Genomic DNA, 24581 nt, shown 5'->3' on the forward strand with positions numbered 1-24581 from the left:
GTGGTATCCTCGTGTCTTTAATGACCTGTTTGAGCACCAATTTGAGCACACTAATTATCCTGCACAGCAAAAAATGTAAAAAAAAAATGGAGGCAAAATGCTTATTTTATTTATTTTGGTCGCCTGCAGACGGCCGGATCAGATCCGGCAGCGAGAATTCTCGCCGCGGGACCCGACCCGAGCGCCTGCAGAGAGCAGCGCATACTCACCCATGCCCCGCGGCTCCGGATCTTTCATGTACCGGCAGCTGGCGCATGCGCAGACCGGAGCCAGCAGCGGGTGAGTGACGTTTCTGTGCGGGGCTCGCAGAAATAGAACATGCCGCGGTTTGTTTGCCACGCGAGATTTCACAAAGCCTAACTGCGGCCGTCTGCATAGGATTGCGTTTGTTAACGGAATCCTATGCAGGCTTCCAGCGGCAGAAATCCCGCCGCAGAATTTCCGCCTGTCTGCAGGCGGCCTTTACCTCCAAAAAAGCAAAATAAAAGCAATCAAAAAAGCCATATGTACCCCAAAATGGTATATAAAGCACTACAGCTTGTGACGCAAAAAAACAAGCCCTCACAGAGCTCCGTCCATGGAAAAATAAAAAAGTTATGCGACTTTGAATGCAATTATGCAAAAATAATCATCAATTCCAAAAAAGGGTTTTATTATGCAAAGTGGAAAATATTAAAAAATTATGTTTTCGGTATTGTTGTAATCGTACTGTTTCGCAAAAAATATATATTGTGTCATTTATGCTGTTTGATGAGAATTAAAAAAGAATGGCAGAATTGATGTTTTCTCTCCCTGCTCTCAAAAAACATTATAAAAGTTTTACAATATATTATATGCACCCAAAAAAGATACCAATAAAAACTACAGTTCGCCATGCAAAAAACAAGCCCTTATTTGGCCGTGTCGATGGAAAAATAAAAAAAAGTTATGTCTCTTGAAAAGCGGAAACGAAAATCCCCAGAAAATCGTTGCGTCTCTAAACCCCAAATAGGTCATGTCCTTAAGGGGTTAATATATCCCACCCCTTGACAGGTGAGATTATAACAAGAAAATGTTTTTCACTTCACACTTCACGTGTGACAGGTTTTAATTTTAACCCCTTAACGACCAGCCCATAGTGTTTTTACGTCCTGCCCAAGTGGGCTTTATTCTCTGAGGACGTAAAAACATGTGTCCTGCAGAGAATAAAGCCCCTCGGGCTCTGGACGTGACAGCTCCATGCTGTCGGTGTCCGCAGGTAGCCGACAGCATGGAGCTGTCATCCCAGGCTGCAGGGACCCCCCTCCCCCCCGGCAATGCGATCGGCATTAAAGTTAAAAAAAAGTTTTTAAAAAGTTAAAGATTCAGCTGCCCTGATGGATCGGATCTATCAGGGCAGCTGAAATTACTCACCCGAGTCCACCGCACTGCTCCCCGCTCTCCTGGTCCTCCGGGCCCTGAAGCCGGCCTTCTGCACATGCGCGCCAGGCGGCATTACGTCAGCCGCATGCCCCGGCGGCCCGGGAAATTTAAAATCTCCTGGCTCCCGACTCCTGTAGGTCGCCGGGAGGCAGGAAATGTCAGCGGGGACCGCGGTGAACGGTCCCCGGTACCGCGATCGCCGTTATCCAATGGATAACGGCGATCGCGGAAAAGTGAAGTAAGATGTAAAAAAAAGAAAAGCTTCACCTCCCCTCATGGATCGGATCCATGAGGGAAGGTGAAAAAACTCACCCTGCTTTCTCCATGTCCTCCGGTCAGTCTTGGGACCCTCCGCTGGCTTCTGCGCATGCGCCGATGTGGCGCGCATGCGCTGAAGGCCGGTGAGCCCTTCCGTCAAATTCAAAATCTACCTGCACCCGGCTGTCACAGATAGCCGAGTGCAGGGAGATATGACTGGGGACCGCTGTATGCGGTTTCTAGTCATATGATCACCGTTATCAATCGTATAATGGTGATCATATAACGTTAAAAAGTTTTTTAAAAAAAGTTAAAAGTTTATAAAGTTAAAGTTTCATCTCCGCTTACGGATCGTATCTGTAAGGGGGGATGAAATTACGTACCCAAGATCCCCGAATTTGTTCCCTGGTGGGATGTTGATCCGCGGACCTTACCACAGCTTCGGCGCATACGCCCGTCAGCATGATGGCGGATGCATGCGCAAAAGTGAAAGATTGCCCAAGAAATTTAAAATCTCCCTGCTCCTGGCTACCAAACGTAGCCAAGAGCCTGGAGATGTCACGGGGAGCTGCGGTATGCGGTTACTGATCACGTGATCGCCGTTATCCAATGCATAATGGCGATCACGTAAAAGTTCTTAAAAAAGTGGAAGTTTCATCTTCCCTCACCAATGCGATCGGTGAGAGGAGATGAAACATCTTCTCGGAGCCTTCCGCATTTGAATCCAGATGCGATTATCCTCCATGGATCCTGCCGGCTACTGGGTATGCACCCGCCGGCAAAACGCCGGACACATTCACAGGAGCCGGGGAGCCCAGGAAATTTTAAATCTCCTTGCGTTGGTCGCTGAGTGCTGGCAGCAGTGATCGGAGGCCTCGTTGAGCGGCCCCCGGTCACGTGATAAATTAGCGATATAACATTAGGCCGGTCACGCATGACTGAAGAGGAATTCTGGGTTCTGCATGCGCTTGATCAGCGGTAATCCACGGATCAATCACATGCATTGGATTACACAATTCCCCCCAATTAGCGGGTTGGAATTACGTAATCCACTCGCAGAAACAGAACACTGCATGCTATATTTTACGGCGGATATCCGTGACCTAGAGCCCATTGTGCTCTATGACCGCGGATATACTCGCAGCCCATGTGCAAATACATTGTGTACGGGCTGCGGGTACCCGGGTCATCTCTAAGCAACAGCACAGGAAATATAAACAAAAAACGGTGTACTGCGCATGACTGCCTATGTGAGTAGGCAGTTATGCGCAGTACATTACGCAGCCATACGCAGGGTCACGTCCGGGCTCACAGCTGGGATCCGCTGCGGGCCTCCGCAAGCGGATTCTGCATACGGCCGTGAGAGCCCGGCGTTATTCAGATCGCTACCTGTAATCCGTAATTTACAAGAAGCCCCGGGAACGCTCAACTACCTGCAGTTCCAGGAGCAGCTTGTTGAGCGCCTTCTGTGTGAGACCGCCGCACCACAGCAAGCTTACGAAGCTTCACAGAGCGCCACTTTTTACACCCCCATCCCTGCCGCTGAGGTCACGAAATACCCCCAAGCGAGAGAGAAGGGGGGATACCCGGTTTTCTTGCCCCATGTGCCCATCCCAACCAGCCACTGTAATTACCCCTGTCTTCGGACATAAAACGCAGTTTATATTATTACTTTTATCTAATATTTAGGGAATGCCAAAAAAATGGGGATGCGGGGGGGGGATTATTTTTAGGATGTCAATTTTTTTTCCGTATAAGTGGGCAATGGAGCCTTGAATTTATTCAGTTGTACCCTGAAATCCAGCGGGCATTCCCTCCATTATGGGCCTAGCCATGTGTCCTGTAAGTAGATTAGGGCCACAATGGGTATGTTTCTGAACACGGGACAAATGGGGGTATCCATTTTGGGGTGACCGTCTTCATTCCTATGTATACTGTACAAAAAAACCCCAATTTTTAAATTGACAAAATTGCCAAAAAAATGAAAATCGTAATTTTTTCCTTCTGCTTTGCTTAAATTCATTCAAATACCGTGGGGTCAAAATACGCAGTACACCCCTAGATAAATTCGTTAAGGGGTCTAGTTTTCAAAATGGGGTCATTTGTGGGGGTTCTCTAATGTTTTGGCCGCTCAATGTCTCTACAAGTGGGCAATGGGGCCTGGAATTTATTCAGTTGTACCCTGAAATCCAACAGGTGCTCCTTCCATTATAGGCCTAGCTATGTTTCCTTTAAGTAGATTAGGGCCACAATGGGTATATTTCTGAACACGGGACAAACAGGGGTATCCATTTTTGGGGTGAACGTCTTCATTCCTATGTACACTGTACAAAAAAAACCTGTTTTTAAATTGACACAATTGCCAAAAAAATGAAAATCATAATTTTTTCCTTCTGCTTGGCTTAGATTCATTCAAAAATTGTGAAGTCAAAAAAATCATCGTACCCCTATATAAATTCGTTAAGGGGTCTAGTTTTCAAAATGGGGTCATTTGTGGGGGTTCTCTAATGTTTTGGCCGCTCAATGTCTCTACAAGTGGGCAATGGGGCCTGGAATTTATTCACTTGTACCCTGAAATCCAACAGGTGCTCCTTCCATTATAGGCCTAGCTATGTTTCCTTTAAGTAGATTAGGGCCACAATGGGTATATTTCTGAACACGGGACAAACAGGGGTATCCATTTTTGGGGTGAATGTCTTCATTCCTATGTACACTGTACAAAAAAAACCTGTTTTTAAATTGACACAATTGCCAAAAAAATGAAAATCATAATTTTTTCCTTCTGCTTGGCTTAGATTCATTCAAAAATTGTGAAGTCAAAAAAATCATCGTACCCCTAGATAAATTCGTTAAGGGGTCTACTTTTCAAAATGGGGTCACTTGTGCGGGTTCTCCATCGTTTTGGTCACTCAAGGGCTCTACAAGTGTGCAATGGGGACTAAATCTCCTTCAAGCAAAATTTCTGTTCCGAAAGCCACCGGTTGCTCCTTTCATTTCGGGCCCCATTGTGCATACAGACGTAATACTAGGGCCACAATGGGTATGTTTCTGAGCACAGGACAAACAGGGGTACCCATTTTGGGGTGAACATCTTCATTCATATATGTGCTGTACAAAAAAAACTGCTTTTAAAATGACAGAATTATCAAAAAAATGAAAATCGTAATTTTTTTCCGTCTGCTTCGCTTAGATTCATTCAAAAACTGTGAAGTCAAAAAAGTCATCGTACCCCTAGATAAATTTGTTAAGGGGTCTAATTTTCAAAATGGGGTCACTTGTGGGGGTTCTCCATTGTTTTGGTCACTCAATGGCTCTACAAGTGTGCAATAGGGCCTAAATCTCCTTCAAGCAAAATTTCTGTTCCGAAAGCCACCGGTTGCTCCTTTCATTTTGGGCCCCATTGTGCATACAAACGTAATACTAGGGCCACAATGGGTATGTTTCTGAGCACGGGACAAGCGGGTATCCATTCTGGGGTGCAAATCCTCATTTTCATGTGTACTATGGAAAAACGTCCTGTCTAAGGATGAGCGAGTATACTCGCTAAGGCACTACTCGTCCGAGTAATGTGCCTTAGACGAGTATCTCCCTGCTCGTCCTTAAAGATTCAGGGGCCGCCGCGGAGCGGGGAGCTGCGGGGGAGAGCGGGGAGGAACGAAGGGGAGATCTCTCTCTCCCGCCCGCTCTCCCCTGCTCCCCGCCGCGACTCACCTGTCAGCCGCAGCGGTCCCCGAATCTTTATGGACGAGCAGGGAGATACTCGTCTAAAGCACATTACTCGGACGAGTAGTGCCTTAGCGAGTATACTCGCTCATCCTTAGTCCTGTCTTTAAAATAACATATTTGCAAAAATATGAAATTTTTGTTTTTCCCTTCTAAATTGCATTGACTCGTGAGAAAAAACTGTGGTGTTAAGATACTCATGACACCCCTCAGTGAATATGTTAAGGGGTGTAGTTTTTAAAATGGGGTCACTTGTGGGGGTATCTATCATTTTGACTCCTATGAGCCTTTCCAATCTTGGCTTTGTGTAGGAAAACAAAGTGTTCCTCAAAATGCTGAAAAGTAATGTTAAATTTATACGTCTCCTAAATGGTTAAAAAAGACAAAAGTTTTTCCAATGTGCACTCAAAATAAAGTAAACGGGTGGAAATATATATCTCAGCAAAAATTTCTGGATAATGTTTGCAGATTATTTGAGATATTGCAGTTGGAAATGTGAAAAAATGATGATTTTTTTCAAAATTTTCCCAATTTTGGCGCTTTTAATAAATAAACACAAATTCTATCGGTCTTTTTTTTCCGCCTAAATGAAGTACAACATGTGGCGAAAAAACAATGTCAGAATCGCTTGGATATGCAAAACCTTTCTGGTGTTTTTCCATGTTAAAGTGACACATGTCAGATTTGCAAAATTTGGCCTGGTCATTAAGACGCAAACAGGCTTGGTCACTAAGGGGTTAAGTAAAGAGAAAAAGAGGATGACTCCTGCGCTCAGGGTGACCCGTATAGTGCCAAATGTGACTGCCTAGGGATGGACATGTGTAGGTGTGTGGACTGGTGAGGTCCGTAGGATGTACTAGGAAGTAACAGAGCCCTCTGTGGTGAACTAGATAGATTTATTAAACAGAGCTCCAGTGGACTTTTCATTTTAATTAATTATATAGCTAATCAGTGAGGCTACCTATACACAGGGGCGAACGCGATATCCACGGCAAAAATGCCTCAAATCACTTCAGTAAAGTAGCGATCCTCCGGCGCAGCTTTCAGCCGTGTCGGAGGATCGACAAGTGCACTGTGGTTTACTGTCCAACTGGAAACAATGGCAATGCGTTCCAAGGAACGTGAAAAGATAGAACATGCAGCGCGTTTTACATTGCTTATGCGTATGACTCCCAAGAATAGGGATCATATTCATGCGGGATTTGTGTGCAACGCACAAATCTCATGTGAGTTTCTTGGTCGCGTGAAACTGACCTAAATGTATTGGGGTTTCTTTCTTTAATTTTTTTCTAGGTGTTTTATAACAATACAAAAGAGTAATAAAATCTATTAACAAGGAATATGAGCAGTTTTGTTTCATAAGCGAGGAAATGTTAGAATATGCATTGCACACCGCTCTCCTTGTACGCTTAAAGGTGCGTTAAGACGCAACAATTATCGTTCAAACAATTGTTAAGCCTAAGGCCTCCTTCACACGGGCGACACCGCATCGCTGCGAGAAAATCGCAGCGATATCGCATCGCTGCACTGTATGATATGGCTGCGATTTTCTCGCAGCAATACCGCGATTTTGTAGCGCTACAAAGTCGCAAGTGACGCTACAAAATCACTCGACTTTGTAGCATCTGCTACTGTCAAAGTCGCACCGCATCGCATGCAAACCGCGTTTTCGTGCGATGCGATGCAACAGAGAGGAAGGCTCCATAGAGAAACATGGGCTACAAAACCTAGCGTGTCGCAGGCATATCGCCGGACCTGTGAGGTTTGTGTGTCGTTTTGTAGCATGCTACAAAACATCTCATGTGTGAAGGAACCCATAGGAAAGCATGAGCTTCTCATACATGCGATTTGTAGCATCGTAGCAGTGCTACAAAATCGCGCGACTTTGTCGCCCATGTGAAGGAGGCCTAATGAAAGTGAACAAATCGCTCAGTTTAAATGCGAGCCAACGACTAACCTATCGTTCATTGTTCAGTTTCAGCCAGCACAATAATCATCTTTGGCTCGCTCACTTCTCGGTGGATTTAAACACTCCCCAGTCAGTGTTTTATATAGGAATGGCGGTCAGGGTGCCTTCACACTTGCGATCACGATATCGCTGCGCTTTCTTAACGTGCATATCAACGGGACTTTCTAATGTTAAGGCATTGCACAAAAATCACAAAGCATAAACTTGCGATTTTTGTGCAATGCATTTTTAACATTACAAAGTCCCATTGACATTCGCGTTAAAAAAATGCAGCAATATCGCGTTTGCAAGTGGGAAGGCACCCTCAGAAAGTGTATCGTTTCTCCTTAAGGTTATAAGTTATAACCTAGAAGGTCAGTGAGGAGACCAGCATTCCTGCAAGGCATTGTCTGACTCTTTATGTAAGTCTTTATAACAATGACTTGCATGAATGTTGTCTTCCAATAGGTGGTGCTGCAGAGGTATTGTTCCATGTTCCCTTTTTGCATATTTCCAAAAGAGTATCGATCCTCTTATAAGTCTTCACACACACCTAGGTCAGTGGGTAGGTCACGCGTACTAGAGGTGGCATGCAGAGCCCTTCATAGTTGTGCCGCTGGCAGCGCTGATCACGGCGCATGTTCTGATGTAAACGTGTGCATCCGGGATCCTCCTCCCCTAAGTCCTGTCCTTCATTCCGCAGGAGAGGACAAGGGAAAAAATGTTCCGGGCACTTGCACTGCTGTCAGTGTGTACCCGGGATCAGCGCCAAGAAGAGGAGGAGCTGCGCTGACTGCAAGGAGGAGGTAAGTATATGCGTTGGGGGGACTATAACTACTGGGACCGATATAGGGGTTCGCTATTACTACTGAGGCTACTGTAGAGGTAACTATTACTACTTAGGCAACTGTGCGCGATACTATTACTACTGGGGCCACTGTGGGGGTTAATATTGCTTCTGAGGCCACTGTGGTGGACTCTATTACACATGGGTCTACTGTGGGAATCACTATTGCTACTCAGGTCACTGTGGGGGTCACTATTACTAGTGGGGCCACTGTGGGAGTCACTATTGCTTTTGAGGCCACTGTGAGGGGGGTCATTATTACTACTGGGTATACTGTGGGGATCACTATTGCTATTAGGGCCACTGTGGGAGACATTATTACTATTAGGGCCAATATCAGAGACATTACTACCGGGGCCAATATAGGGGACACTATTACTACTGATGACACTAAGGTGGACACTATTTCTACTAAGGCCACCGTGAGACTCACTATTTTTACTAAGGCCACTGTGGAGGTCACTATTACTACTACGGTCAATATAGGGGGCACTATTACTACTATGGTCAATATAGGGGGTCACTATTACTACTGAAGCTACTGTGGGTGTTACTATTTCTACTGAGGCAACTGTGGGGGACACTATTACCACTGCGGCCACTGTGGGGGTCCCTAATACTACTGGGGCCACCGTGGGAGCCACTATTGCTACTGAGGCCACTGTGAGGCTCACTATTACTACTGGGATTGGTATAGGGGGTCATTATTACTACTGAGGGTACTGTGGAGGTAACTATTACTACTGAGGCCACTGTGGAGGTCACTATTACTACTGAGGGCCACTGTGGGAGTCACTATTGCTGAGGCTCCTATGGGGGGGGGGTCACTATTACTACTGATGCAACTGTGGGGGACACTATTGCTACTATGGCCACTTTGGGGGTGACTGTTACTACTGGGGTCGATATATGGAGTCACTAATATTACTGAGGCCACTGTGGGAGTCACTATTGCTGAGGCAACTGTGGGGAGTCACTATTACTACTGCAGTCGATATAAGGGACACTATTATTACTAGAGCCATTATAAGAGGTCACTACTACTATTTAGGCTACTGTGGGGGTCACTATTACTACTGAGGCCACTGTGGGGGACACTATTGCTAATGAGGCCACTGTAGGGGTCACTATTACTTCTGGGGTTGATATAGGGGATACTATTACTACTGGGGCTGATATGTGGGGTCACTATTACTACTGAGGCTATTGTGGGGGTCACTATTACTATTGAGGCAACTCTGGGGGATACTATTACTACTGGGTCTACTGTGTGGGTCACGATTGCTACTGGGGCCACTGTGGGGGACACTTGCTACTGTGTCTACTTTCGGGTCACTATTGCTACTGGGGCCACTGTGGGAGTTACTATTGCTTTTGAAGCCACTGTGGGGGTCACTATTACTACTAAGGGAACTGTTGGGGATACTATTACTACTGGGGCCACTGTGGGTGTCATTATTGCTACTGAGGCTACTGTGGGGGACACTTTTGCTTTTGAGGTCACTGTGCGGGTCATTCTTACAACTGATGCAACTGTGGGGGATACTATTACTACTGGGGCCACTGTGGGTGTCATTATTGCTACTGAGGCTACTGTGGGGGACACTTTTGCTTTTGAGGCCAATGTGCGGGTCATTCTTACAACTGATGCAACTGTAGGGGATACTATTACTACTGGGGCCACTGTGGGTGTCACTATTGCTACTGATACTACTGTGAAGGGACACTATTACTATTGAGTCTAATGAGGGGGTCACTGTTAGTACTGCGACAACTGTGGGGGTCACCATTAGTACTGGGGCCACTGTTGGGGACACTTGCTACTGAGTCTACTGTGGGGGGGGTCACTATTGCTACTAGGGTCACTGTGGGGAACATTATTACTACTGGGGTCAATATTAAGGACACTATTACTACTGGGGCTGATATAGGGGGTTACTATTACTACTGAGGCTACTGTGGAGGTAAGTATTATTATTGAGGCAACTGTGGGGGATACTATTACTACGGGGGCCACTGTGGTGGACTCTATTGCATCTGTGTCTGCTATGGGGGTCACGATTGCTACTAGAGTCACTCTGGGGGACACTATTACTACTGGGGCAACTGTGAGAGTTGCTTTTGCTTTTGAGGCCACTGCGGGGGTCACTATTACTACTGGGGCCAATGTAGAGGACACTATTACTACTGGGTCTACTGTAGGGGTCACTATTGCTACTAGGGCCACTGGGGGGACACTGCTGCTTTTGAGGCCACTGTGAGGGTCACTATTACTGCTTAGGCAACTGTGGGGGATACTTTTACTACTGGAGCCACTATGGGTGTCACTATTGCTGCTGAGTCTACGGTAGGGGACACTGTTACTACTGAGGCTATCATGAGGGTCATTATTACTACTGCAACAACTGTCGGGGATAATATTACTACTGTGGCAACTGTGGGGGTCACAATTGCTAATGAGACCACTGTGGCAGATATTATTACTGAAACGCTACTGTGTGGGTTGCTATTACTACTGGGGCCACTGTGGGGGCACTATGACTACTGGGTCTACTGTGAGGCTCACTATTGCTACTGGGGCCACTGTGTGAGTCCCTTTTGCATCTGAGGCCAGTGTGGGGGTCACTATTACCACTGAGGCAACTGTTGGGGTCACTATTACTACTGAGGCCACTGTAGGGGACACTATTATTACTAGGTCCACTGTGGGGGTCACTATTGCTACTGGGGCTACTGCTGGACACTATTACTACTGGAGCCACTGTTGGAGTCACTATTAGGGCCACCGTGAGACTCACTATTTTTACTAAGGCCACTGTGGAGGTCACTATTACTACTACGGTCAATATAGGGGGCACTATTACTACTATGGTCAATATAGGGGGTCACTATTACTACTGAGGCTACTGTGGGTGTCACTATTTCTACTGAGGCTACTGTGGGGGACACTATTATTACTGGGGCCACTGTGGGGGTCCCTAATACTACTGGGGCCACCGTGGGAGCCACTATTGCTACTGAGGCCACTGTGAGGCTCACTATTACTACTGGGATCGGTATAGGGGGTCATTATTACTACTGAGGCTACTGTGGAGGTAACTATTACTACTGAGGCCACTGTGGAGGTCACTATTACTACTGAGGGCCACTGTGGGAGTCACTATTGCTGAGGCTACTATGGGGGGGGGTCACTATTACTACTGATGCAACTGTGGGGGACACTATTGCTACTATGGCCACTTTTGGGGTGACTGTTACTACTGGGGTCGATATATGGAGTCACTAATATTACTGAGGCCACTGTGGGAGTCACTATTGCTGAGGCAACTCTGGGGAGTCACTATTACTACTGCAGTCGATATAAGGGACACTATTATTACTAGAGCCATTATAGGAGGTCACTACTACTATTTAGGCTACTGTGGGGGTCACTATTACTACTGAGGCCACTGTGGGGGACACTATTGCTAATGAGGCCACTGTAGGGGTCACTATTACTTCTGGGGTTGATATAGGGGATACTATTACTACTGGGGCTGATATGTGGGGTCACTATTACTACTGAGGCTATTGTGGGGGTCACTATTACTATTGAGGCAACTCTGGGGGATACTATTACTACTGGGTCTACTGTGTGGGTCACGATTTCTACTGGGGCCACTGTGGGGGACACTTGCTACTGTGTCTACTTTCGGGTCACTATTGCTACTGGGGCCACTGTGGGAGTTACTATTGCTTTTGAGGCCACTGTGGGGGTCACTATTACTACTAAGGGAACTGTTGGGGATACTATTACTACTGGGGCCACTGTGGGTGTCATTATTGCTACTGAGGCTACTGTGGGGGACACTTTTGCTTTTGAGGCCACTGTGCGGGTCATTCTTACAACTGATGCAACTGTAGGGGATACTATTACTACTGGGGCCACTGTGGGTGTCACTATTGCTACTGATACTACTGTGAAGGGACACTATTACTATTGAGTCTAATGAGGGGGTCACTGTTAGTACTGCGACAACTGTGGGGGATAATATTACTACTGGGGAAACTGTGGGGGGTCACTATTGCTACTGAGTTACTGTGTTGGATGCTATTACACCTGGGTAGAGATGAGTGAGCACCAAAATGCTCGGGTGCTTGTTACTCGAGACAAGCTTTTTGTAATGCTCAAGAGCTCGTTTCGAGTAACGAACCCCATTGAAGTCAATGGGAGAGTCGAGCACTTTTCAGGGTGACCGATGATCCGGGCGGAGCGTGCATTGTTTTCAATGGAGCCGCAGCTGCTGCCAGTGGCTCCATTGAAAGCAATGGTCTGCTGGCACCCCTAAATTGTTTTTCACGGAAGGGATTTTCATATAAGCCCTTCCCTGAAAAGCAATAGTTTTAGTGTAAAAAGAGAAAAAAAATTTAAAAAACGAACACGCCGCTGCGTCCCCCGCTGGAATGAAGAACACATCTATCGCATGCATCAGATGTTTCCTTCATCCCTGCTAGTAAGAACAATTCCCTGCTGCTATATCTGCCACATCTGTGACAGATGCAGCAGATGAATTCTTCAATTCCCTACCACAGCTGTCACACATGACAGCTGCAGTAGAGGATTCTGCTGCCTGCACCCGTTATTGGATTTCAGGGAAGGGCTTTAAATGATACTCACCTCCCTTCAGCTGCTGGGGCTCAGCCACATCTTCTCCACCCTGTCCCCAGCTCTGTAGTCCTGATCTATCAGCAGGCGGGGATTTTGAATCCCCACCTGCTGAAAGATCAACGGCCCAACAGAGACGGGGTCAGCGCGGCTAAGACGTGGCTGAGCCCCGGCAGTTGATGGTTTTTCAGTGAAGGGTTTTAAATATAAGCCCTTCCCTGAAAAACCATGAAGAACAGTTTAAAAAATAAAAAAATGATACTCACCTCCCTTCAGCAGCCAGGGCTCAGCCTCATGCCACATGCTCGCTTGATAGCCACACTACCCTTATGTCTATTTATAAGTGCGTCTTGGATGAGGAGGAACCGGAGACACACACTGCAGAGGGTTGGCAGTGCCTGCCAGCGACCCTCTTTGAAATTGTGGGTGATTCACAAAAATTGCTATATCAACAGTACTAATGTACATCAGAAAAATTGGCCCTGGCCAACCAAGAGGGCAGGTGAAACCCATTAATCGCTTTGGTTAATGTGGCTTAAGTGGTAACTAGGCCTGGAGGCAGCCCAGTTTAACGAAAAATTGGTTCAAGTTAAAGTTTCAACACTTTTAAGAGCATTGAAACGTATCAAAATTTTTAAGAAAAATTATATGAGTGAGCCTTGTGGCCCTAAGAAAAATTGCCCGTTTGGCGTCATTACGTGAGGTTTCAGAAGGAGGAGCAGGAGGAGGGGGAGGAGGAATATTATACACAGATTGATGAAGCAGAAATGTCCCCGTTTTGGATGGTGAGAGAGAACGATGCTTCCATCCGCGGGTGCAGCCTACGTATTGCTTAGGTATCGCTGCTGTCCGCTGGTGGGGAAGAGAAGTCTGGGGAAATCCAGGCTTTGTTCATCTTGATGAGTGTAAGCCTGTCGGCACTGTCGGTTAACAGGCGGGTACGCTTATCTGTGATGATTCCCCCAGCCGCACTAAACACCCTCTCTGACAGGACGCTAGCCGCAGGACAAGCAAGCACCTCCAGGGCATACAGCGCGAGTTCAGGCCACGTGTCCAGCTTCGACACCCAGTAGTTGTAGGTGGCAGAGGCGTCAGGGAGGACGGTCGTGCGATCGGCTACGTACTCCCTCACCATCCTTTTACAGTGCTCCCGCCGACTCAGCCTTGACTGGGGAGCGGTGACACAGTCTTGCTGGGGAGCCATAAAGCTGTCCAGGGCCTTAAAGACTGTTGTACTGCCTGTGCTGTACATGCTGCTCGATCTCCGCACCTCCCCTGCTACCTGGCCCTCGGAACTGCGCCTTCTGCCACTAGCGCTGTCGGATGGGAATTTTACCATCAGCTTGTCCGCCAGGGTCCTGTGGTATAGCAACACTCTCGAACCCCTTTCCTCTTCGGGAATGAGAGTGGAAAGGTTCTCCTTATACCGTGGGTCGAGCAGTGTGTACACCCAGTAATCCGTAGTGGCCAGAATGCGTGTAACGCGAGGGTCACGAGAAAGGCATCCTAACATGAAGTCAGCCATGTGTGCCAGGGTAACTGTACGCAACACATGGCTGTCTTCACTAGGAAGATCACTTTCAGGATCCTCCTCCTCCTCCTCAGGCCATACACGCTGAAAGGATGACAGGCAAGCAGCATGGGTACCGTCAGCAGTGGGCCAAGCTGTCTCTTCCCCCTCCTCCTCATGCTCCTCCTCCTCCTCCTGAATGCGCTGAGATATAGACAGGAAAAGAAAATAGAGAAATGAAAAGAATTGAGGAGGCTGACTCCCACTGCGCCACCCATGTTAGAGTTGGTATTCCACTATAGCTCTACGCTGCTCATAGAGCCTGGCCAACATGTGGAGCGTAGAGTTCCACCGTGTGGGCACGTCGCACAGCAGTCGGTGCACTGGCAGAGTAAACCGATGTTGCAGGGTCCGCAGGGTGGCAGCGTCCGTGTGGGACTTGCGGAAATGTGCGCAGAGCCGGCGCACCTTTACGATCAGGTCTGACAAGCGTGGGTAGCTTTTCAGAAAGCGCTGAACCACCAAATTAAAGACGTGGGCCAGGCATGGCACGTGCGTGAGGCTGCCGAGCTGCAGAGCCGCCACCAGGTTACGGACGTTGTCACACACGACCATGCCCGGTTGGAGGCTCAGCGGCGCAAGCCAGCGGTCGGTCTGCTCTGTCAGACCCTGCAGCAGTTCGTGGGCCGTGTGGCTCTTCTCTCCTAAGCTGAGTAGTTTCAGCACGGCCTGCTGACGCTTTCCCACCGCTGTGCTGCCACGACGCGCGACACCGACTGCTGGCGACGCGCTGCTGCTGCTGACACATCTTGATTGCGAGACAGAGGTTGCGTTGGAGGAGGAGGGTGCTGTAGTGGAGGAAGCATACACCGCCGCAGATACCACCTCCGAGCTGGGGCCCGCAATTCTGGGGGTGGGTAGGACGTGAGCGGTCCCAGGCTCTGACTCTGTCCCAGCCTCCACTAAATTCACCCAATGTGCCGTCAGGGAGATATAGTGGCCATGCCCGCCTGTGCTTGTCCACGTGTCCGTTGTTAAGTGGACCTTGGCAGTAACCGCGTTGGTGAGGGCGCGTACAATGTTGCGGGAGACGTGGTCGTGCAGGGCTGGGACGGCACATCGGGAAAAGTAGTGGCGACTGGGAACTGAGTAGCGCGGGGCCGCCGCCGCCATCATACTTTTGAAGAACTCCGTTTCCACAACCCTATACGGCAGCATCTCAAGGCTGATAAATTTGGCTATGTGGACGGTTAACGGTTGAGCGTGCGGGTGCGTGGCGGCGTACTTGCGCTCAAACACTTGCGCTAGCGACGGCTGGACGGTGCGGTGCGAGACATTGCTGGATTGGGCCGAGGACAGCGGAGGTGAGGGTGTGGGTGCAGGCCAGGAGATGGTAGTGCCTGTGTCCTCAGAGCGGGGTTGGATCTCAGTGGCAGGTTGGGGCACAGGGGGAGAGGCAGCGGTGCAAACCGAAGGCGGTGAACGGCCTTCGTCCCACCTTGTGGGGTGCTTGGCCATCATATGTCTGCGCATGCTGGTGGTGGTGAGGCTGTTGGTGGTGGCTCCCCGGCTGATCTTGGCGCGACAAAGGTTGCACACCACTGTTCGTCGGTCGTCAGGCGTCTCTGTGAAAAACTGCCAGACCTTAGAGCACCTTGGCCTCTGCAGGGTGGCATGGCGCGAGGGTGCGCTTTGGGAAACAGTTGGTGGATTATTCGGTCTGGCCCTGCCTCTACACTGGCCACCGCACTGCCTCTTGCAACCTGCCCTGCTGCTGCCCTTGCCTCCCCCTCTGAAGACCTGTCCTGAGTAGGCGTTGCAAACCAGGTGGGGTCAGTCACCTCATCGTCCTGCTGCTCTTCCTCCGAATCCTTACTGCCCTTACTACTACCTCACCGATAGACAACTGTGTCTCATCGTCATCGTCCTCCTCACCCACTGAAAGGTCTTGAGACAGTTGCCGGAAGTCCCCAGCGTCATCCCCCGGACCCTGGGAACTTTCCAATGGTTGGGCATCAGTGACGATAAACTCCTCTGGTGGGAGAGGAACCACTGCTGCCCAATCTGAGCAGGGGCCCGAGAACAGTTCCTGGGAGTCTTCCCGCTCCTGAGCATGTGTCATTGTAGTGGAGTGGGGAGGCTGGGAGGAAGGAGGAGCAGCAGCCAGAGAATTCGGATTTGCAGCACTGGACGGCGCAGAACTGTGGGTGGATGATAGCTTGCTCGAAGCACTTTCTGCCATCCACGACAGGACCTGCTCACACTGCTCATTTTCTAATAAAGGTCTCCCGCGTGGACCCATTAATTGGGCGATGAATGTGGGGACGCCAGAAACGTGCCTCTCTCCTAATCGCGCAGCAGTCGGCTGCGATACACCTGGATCAGGAGCTCGGCCTGTGCCCACACCCTCACTTGGGCCTACGCGTCCTCGGCCATGTCCACGTCCTCTAGGCCTACCCCTACCCCTCAGCATGCTGTATTACCAGTGATTTCCCAGGCAGGAAATAAATTGGCGCATGCCTGCAGGACAAATAGAATTTTTCCCTTTTTTTTTTAAAGGGAAGGCCGGCCCACTGACTATATTCAATCAGATAAGAAATCTGTTCCACAGAAATGCAGTCATATGAAGTGCAGCAGAGCGGTGATTTTTCCCAGGAAGGCAGGAAATAAATTGGCGCAAGACTGCTGTTAAACGTAGCTGGCTGCGTATGATTTTTTTACTATCTCCACCCACCACACACGTACACAGAACGCTGAGGACTGACAGAGGCAGGCCACATAGAATTTTTCCCTTTTTTTTAAAAGAAAAGGCCCACTGACTATATTCAATCAGATAAGAAATCTGTTCCACAGAAATGCAGTTATATGAAGTGCAGCAGAGCGGTGATTCTTCCCAGGAAGGCAGGAAATAAATTGGGGCAAGACTGCTGTTAAACGTAGCTGGCTGCGTATGATTTTTTTACTATCTCCACCAACCACACACGTACACAGAATGCTGAGGACTGACAGAGGCAGGCCACATAGAATTTTTCCCTTTTTTTTCAAAGAAAAGGCCCACTGACTATATTTAATCAATAATATATGTCTTCTGGCCCTGCCTACACAATTCTCTCCCTGTAGTATTACTGCAGGGCGCAATGCTCTGCACAGACGATTTTGAAAAAATATGCAACACTGCTAACAGCAGCCTGCACAGTACTGCACACGGTTAAATGTGGCCCTAAGAAGGACCGTTGGGGTTCTTGAAGCCTACACTCACTCCTAACACTCTCCCTGCCTAACCACCACTTCTGTCCCTGGACTATTACTGCAGGGCGCAATGCTCTGCAGACAGCCGATTTAGAAAAAAAAAAAATTGTGCAACACTGCTAACAGCACCCTCCACAGTACTGCACACGGATAGATGTGGCCCTGAGAAGGACCGTTGGGGTTCTTGAAGCCTACACTCACTCCTAACACTCTCCCTACAGCAGCTCCGGCACCAGCAGCACTGTCCCTCAGCTAACTCACAAGGCATCTGAGGCGAGCCGCGGGAGGGGCCGACTTTTATACTCGGTGACATCTGATCTCCCCAGCCACTCACAGCAGGGGGGTGTATAGGGCTTGAACGTCACAGGGGGAAGTTGTAATGCCTTCCCTGTCTTTCAATTGGCCAGAAAAGCGCGCTAACGTCTCACAGAGGAAAGTGAAAGTAACCCGAACACCGCGTGGTGCTCGTTAAGAGTAACGAGCATCCCGAACACCCTAATATTCGCCCGAGCATCAAGCTCGGATGAGTACGTTCGCTCATCACTAAACTTAACGCCATACCGTGCCCGCTTACTGGGCAGGTACTGGCGGAATTTTAGCCTCCCCTTGAAGTGTACCAGGGACTCGTCTACTGCAATATTTATCTCTGGGGCATAAGCCTGGGCAAACTTGGCGTTAAAATGGTCTATTACGGGCCTGATTTTATACAACCGATCGTAATTGGGGGGATCGCTGGGGGGGCACTGCTGGTTGTCATTATAATGCAGGAATTTTAAAATAATTTCAAAGCGCGTCCTTGACATCGCCATGCGGAACATTGGGGTGTGGTACAAAATATCGGTAGTCCAGTACGCCCTGATTGTTGGCTTCTTTATTAGCCCCATGGTTAGTATAAGCCCCCCAAATTTTTGTATCTCTGGTGCATCCACAGGGGTCCACTTATCGGGTCTGGCATAGCTGGAGGTGGGATTTTGTTGAATAAAATTCTGGGCGTACAAATTAGTCTGGGTAACAATATGGGCAATGAACTCTTCTGAAAAAAAAAACTTGAAGTAGTCCTTTCCTCTGAGCCCTTCCGGATCAAATTGAATCCCTGGGTTCCCAATAAAATCAGGGATCTGGGGTCTGTAATCTTCAGGGGTACTCCAGTGAGCATCTGATGCATTGGGGTCAATGGCGGTCCTTGGACGCCTTCTTGGGGGTGCAGGGAGCTCAGACTCACTTGATGATGATGATGACCCAGAAAATGCCAAAAAAGTGGCGTCATCCCCACTACCTGAGTCTGAGTCTGAGTCCGAGTCCGAGTCTGAAGCAATAATTGCATATGCTTCCTCAGCAGTGTACCTCCTGCGGGCCATAGTTATATAAAATGGGGCACACGGGGAAAAAGTTTTATTAGGATGGGACACTGCGGGATGGGGTGACCACGGGACGGGGGTCAGAAAGAACGCGGAAACTTATGTGGTGTATTCACGTAAGTGTTTTTTTTTTTACACAGACTAATCGCTACACGGACTAACGACACGCAACACACTAGACAGACTAACAACACGCTACACTAACTAATGACGGGTGACGGGACAGGTAACGAAATGGGAACAACAGGAACTTTTTTTGTTTTTTTGTATTTTTTTTTTTACATAGACGAATACACTGACACTACACGGACTAACGACACGCTACACACTAGATGGACTAACTAAACTCTACACTAACTAATGACGGGACAGGTAACGAAATGGGAACAACAGGAACCTTTTTTGTTATTTTTTTTTTTTTTTTTACACAGACGAATACACTGACACTACACGGACTAACGACACGCTACACACTAGACGGACTAACTAAACTCTACACTAACTAATGACGGGACAGGTAACGAAATGGGAACAACAGGAACTTTTTTTGTTTTTTTGTATTTTTTTTTTTTACACAGACAAATACACTGACACTACACTCTGACACGCTACACACTAGACGGACTAACTAAACTCTACACTAACTAATGACGGGTGACGGGACAGGTAACGAAATGGGAACAAACGGGTTTTTTTTTTTTTTTTACACCAAGGGATACACTGACTACACGCTGCGCTACACTACAGCTCACTCACACACTACAGATCCCTCACTCACTACACTTCTGATCACAGACAACAGGTCACTTACTACACTTCTGATCACTCACTCACTACACTCCACTCCTGATCACTCACTCCACTACACTGCCGATCAATCACTCACTACATTACACTACACTACACTGATCACTAACTCCACTACACTACACTACACTGATCACTAACTCTACTCCACTACACTACACTGATCACTAACTCCACTCCACTACACTGATCACTAACTCCACTCCACTGATCACTAACTCCACTACACTACACTACACTCACTCCCTGCCTAATCTACACACTAATCGCTCTTTTTATTACACAGATGAAACACAGGTGCTCTCTCTACAAGCACCGGAAACACACTGTGGTGCTTGCAGACAGAGCCCCTACTGTAAACAGCGCGAAGTCCGCTGCCGCGCTGTGATTGGTCAGGGAGTTTTTCCCTGACCAATCACAGCGATCGTGGGGGAGGGACCGCTCTGATTTGTCCCCAGCCTGGATGCCTCGCTTGTCTGCTGACGATGTCAGCAGACTTCACTGCTGTGTCACCGCGGCGACACTTTAATGACAGGACGTACCGGTACGTCCTGTTGCGGGAAGTACCCCGCTCCCAGGACGCACAGGTACGTCCTGGGGAGGGAAGGGGTTAAAGGTTTGCTTTTGTGTCGCCACATTCCAGGAGCCATATTAATGTTATTTCCCATTGCCAGAGCCCCGGAAGGCCTTGTTTTTTGTGGGATGAAATCCAGTCTTCATTTATCTAATTTTTTGGAACATGTAAAATTTTGATCATTTTTTATTCCATGTTTTCTAGTGGTAAGATTAACAAAATCTGTAATACTAGCATGCTTTTTATTTTTATTTTTCGTTGCATTCTCTGAGCAGTATAAATAATGTATTAAAGTAATTCTACAGGTCGGTACGATTATGCCCATACCAAATTGTAATAGTTTTTTTTCTTTTTCATGACTTTTTCACACTTAAAAAAAAAAAAAAAAAACGTAATACAATTTTAAATCACCCTCCTTTTGCCATATCTATAATAAAAAAATCTAAATCATAAAAGAAAAATACATATTTGGTATCGCCACGTCCGTAAATGTCTGATCTATCAAAATAGTGCATTATTTACCCCTCATGGTGAGCGTAGTCTGAAAAAAAAATAAAGAACGCCAGAAATGCACTTTTTCAGTCACCCTGTTTCCCAGAAAAAATGCAATAAAAAGCGATCAAAAAGTTGTATGTATTCCAAAATGGTACTAACATAAACTACAGGATATCCCGCAAAAATAAGCCCTTGCTCAAGTACGTTGATGAAAAAATTAAAAAGTTATTGCGCGCAGAAGATGCAGCAGAAAATAATTTAAAAAAATTAAATGTCTTTGAAAAAAGTGCTACAGTAAAAAAAAGTACACACATTTGGTATCATAGTAATCATACTGACGCACAGAATAAAGTTATCATGTCATTTTTGTTGCAGTTTGTGTGCCGTAGAAACAAAACGCACTAAAGGATGGTGGAATGTCATTTTTCTTTCATTTTACTCCACTTAGATTTTTGTAAAAGTTTTTCAGTACATTATATGGCACTTTATATAGCACCATTAAAAATACAACTCGTCCCACAAAAAACAAGCCCTCATACAGTGACGTCGATGGATAAATAAAGGAGTTATGATTTTTTAAACGGGGGGAGAATAAAAAGAAATGGGAAAAGAAGAAAAAAAGGGACCGTGTCATTGGTTAAATAATGTACTAACTTCCTTCACTGGGTCATTACGATGCAGGTATACCACATGTGTAATTTTATTTTTAATTTTTCACAAAGTAAAGGGAGACAAGTGTTTTTAATTTTATTTATTTTATTTTTTTAATAATTTCAAACTTTTTTTTTTTACTCTTTTTAATTTTTGTCCCTTTAGGGGCCTTCCACAGAGACCCATCAGGACTCCCTGATCACATTCTAGGGGGGGGGGGGGGTCCCATGGTGACAGCCCTTTACATGCTGCAGTCACATAGACTGCAGCATGTAAAGGGTTACCACAGCAGAGATCAGAGGTTTTCTCTGATCTCTGCTGTAAGAGCTGGTACCTAGCTGTCCTCTGACAGCCAAGCACCAGCTCTCCCTGCCACAGAGACCATTGGCTGGCTTCTGACAAGCTTATGGTCTCTATATCAACCTGTAAACAAAGCAGGACATTAGAAGCAGGAGATTGCCGGCATATCGGCAATATCTTCCTGCTTCTCAATGTCCTGCTTTGTTCTCTGTGGGACAGTGCAGGCAGAACACAATGCCACAGCTTGTGGCATTGTGCTCTGCAGCTCCTATAGTGATACATAGTCCGGAAATCTTCTGGGCTATATCACTATGTGTAGTGGAGCTCGTCACAGAAAATTTCCAGGCGTGCCACTCAAGGAGTTAAATGATCACTGTTATCCATAGGATAACAGTGATCATGTCTCCAGTGACATCCCTCTGCTCCTGGCTACACATGGCAGCCAGGAGCAGAGGGATTTTGAATTTCCCGGGGCTCGAGCCACTCTGTGCACACGCCCGATGATTGACATCGGGCGCGCATGCGCAGAAGGGGACCTCAGGTCCCGGGAGACCAGGACATCGCGGAGGACCTGATGTGAGTATTTTCACCCCCCCCCCCCCCTCATGGATCCGATCCATCAGGGGAGGTGAAACGGAGACTTTTTAAAACTTTAAAAAAAACTTTTTCGCGATCGCCGCTATCCACTGGATAGCGGCGATCTTGGGCTGGGTACTGCTCGCCGCGGTCCCCGCTGACATCTCCTGGTTCCCGGCTCCCTTCAGGAGCCGTGATCCAGGAGATTTTAAATTTTACGGGGGCTCCCGGGCTTCCGCGCATGCGCGTGACGTCATCGTCTGGCGCGCATGAGCAGAAACCCAGCAGCGGGTCCGGGGGGACCAGATCTTCGGGGGACACCACGGGCAAGGCGGGTGAGTATTTTCAGCTGCCCTGATGGATCCGAACTTTTTGTGACTTTTTTTCACTGCATTGCGATCGGCGCTATCCATTGGATAGCGCCAGTCGCAATGTCGAGGGGGACTGCCTGCAGCCCGGGATGACAGCTCCATGCTGTCAGCTACCTGCGGGCACCGACAGCATTGAGCTGTCACGTCCTCACTTAAGAGGGCATTAATCCTAAGAGGACGCATATTTCTACGTCCTCTAGGATTAAAGCCCACTTAGTGAGGACATAGAATCCCGATGGAGCCGTCACTAAGGGGTTAAAACAGCCTTGTCCTTTTTACAATGACGGAGGTAAAATCATATATCATGATAAGCTCCGCCCCCTGATATGTTGGCATTTTGCGATAAATAAGTGGGTTTTGGGTTGCAGTTTGGGCACTCAGTCTCTAAAAGGTTCGCTATCACTGCTGTAGGGTGTCTGAGGGACGCCGGGTCTGATTCCGCTGTGATATTTCGTAGGCGGAAATCGACCCGGCTATGGGCATTAGGCCATACTGTGTAATACAGTACCATAGTATTGCATTATGCTGTATGCTGACAGTCAGTCTCTTCATGGCGGCCTTGGGTGTCATGACAACCAAACCGCACCTTGCAATCTCATCGCGAGGGGGCTGTTTTGGACCACCGAACGCCGATTGGGGCATTTAAATGCAGCTGTCAGATCGATTTAAAGGATTAACAGCTGTGATCAAGGTGAATGCTGATGGTGGCTGTTACAGGCGGGTGTCAGCTGTCAGAGACAGCCGCCCCACCATGGATGGAGTGGATGAGGGGTAAAGTGGTTAGTCTTCTCCACTGCTCCAGGCTTCTTCGCTGGCTTTTGTTGACATGCTGCTGGGGTGACATGTTCATATACACACATGACTGCCATGACCAATCCCTGACCTCAGCTGTGTGCGGCGGCAGCGCTATCCCAGCACAGGAGCCAAGGGGTGACAATGGCATATTTCCATCTGCGTGGAATTTGTATTTTTTATGAAATAGTGAAAGGAATGTAGCCGCGATCTGCTGTCAGCGCAGTTCTGTACGTTTCTGGTCTTGTCATCTTTTGCTAGGATATAAAGGTTTTGTGGCCTGTATACATGTGAGCGCGGCGCATAGGTGCCCATGAGAAAATGTACACCACCTACCATAAGGCCTCATGTCCACAGGCGGGTCGGATTCCGTGGCAGTAGCCCGCAGTGGATTCCCACTCTGTCCGTGGCCGAGGACACTGCTTACCCGTCCGGGTCTTTTATTTTCTTCACTACGAATGTGTGCGGCAGTGCCGGCTGGCGTGCCGCCGTACATGCGCAGTGGAGGATTTTTTTCAAGTCTCCTGCTTTCCCGTGGGATCCGCTGCCCGGCGGCACAGTTAGATACGCGTGGGCCACGGGTCAGACTGCTTCCATTGACTGCAATAGAAGTCGTCCATGTGGAATCCGCACTGAAATGGAGCATGCTGCAATTTTTTTTCTAGACCAAAAGGTCCGCAAATCAAATCCACATGCTTTATTTCATTTGCGGACGGCCATGTTTCCCTATGGGCGGCTTGATTTGTGTATCTTTCGGTCGGGGACATTGGGCCTCAGTGTTTGCCCTTGAGCCTTATTGATGGTCATTACAAATGCTCTGGTCATCAGATGCGCTAGAGCTGACTTGTCTATATGCACTCCTCACTCAGTAAGTAACGGCCATGTTCTGTGATTGACTTGTCCTTTTGAGGCAAATTACAGGAAGAGCAAAAAATGGATGGGAAATACAATTATCAAAATCATTTCTGACACAACTAGGGTAAAATAAAAGCTGCGCTGTGATTGGTTGGTATTTCTTATACTATTGAGATAAAATAAAAGCTGCGCTGTGATTGGTTGGTATTTCTTATACTACT

The sequence above is a fragment of the Eleutherodactylus coqui genome, chromosome 4 (genome assembly GCF_035609145.1).
Source record: "Eleutherodactylus coqui strain aEleCoq1 chromosome 4, aEleCoq1.hap1, whole genome shotgun sequence".
Lineage (NCBI taxonomy): Eukaryota > Metazoa > Chordata > Amphibia > Anura > Eleutherodactylidae > Eleutherodactylus > Eleutherodactylus coqui.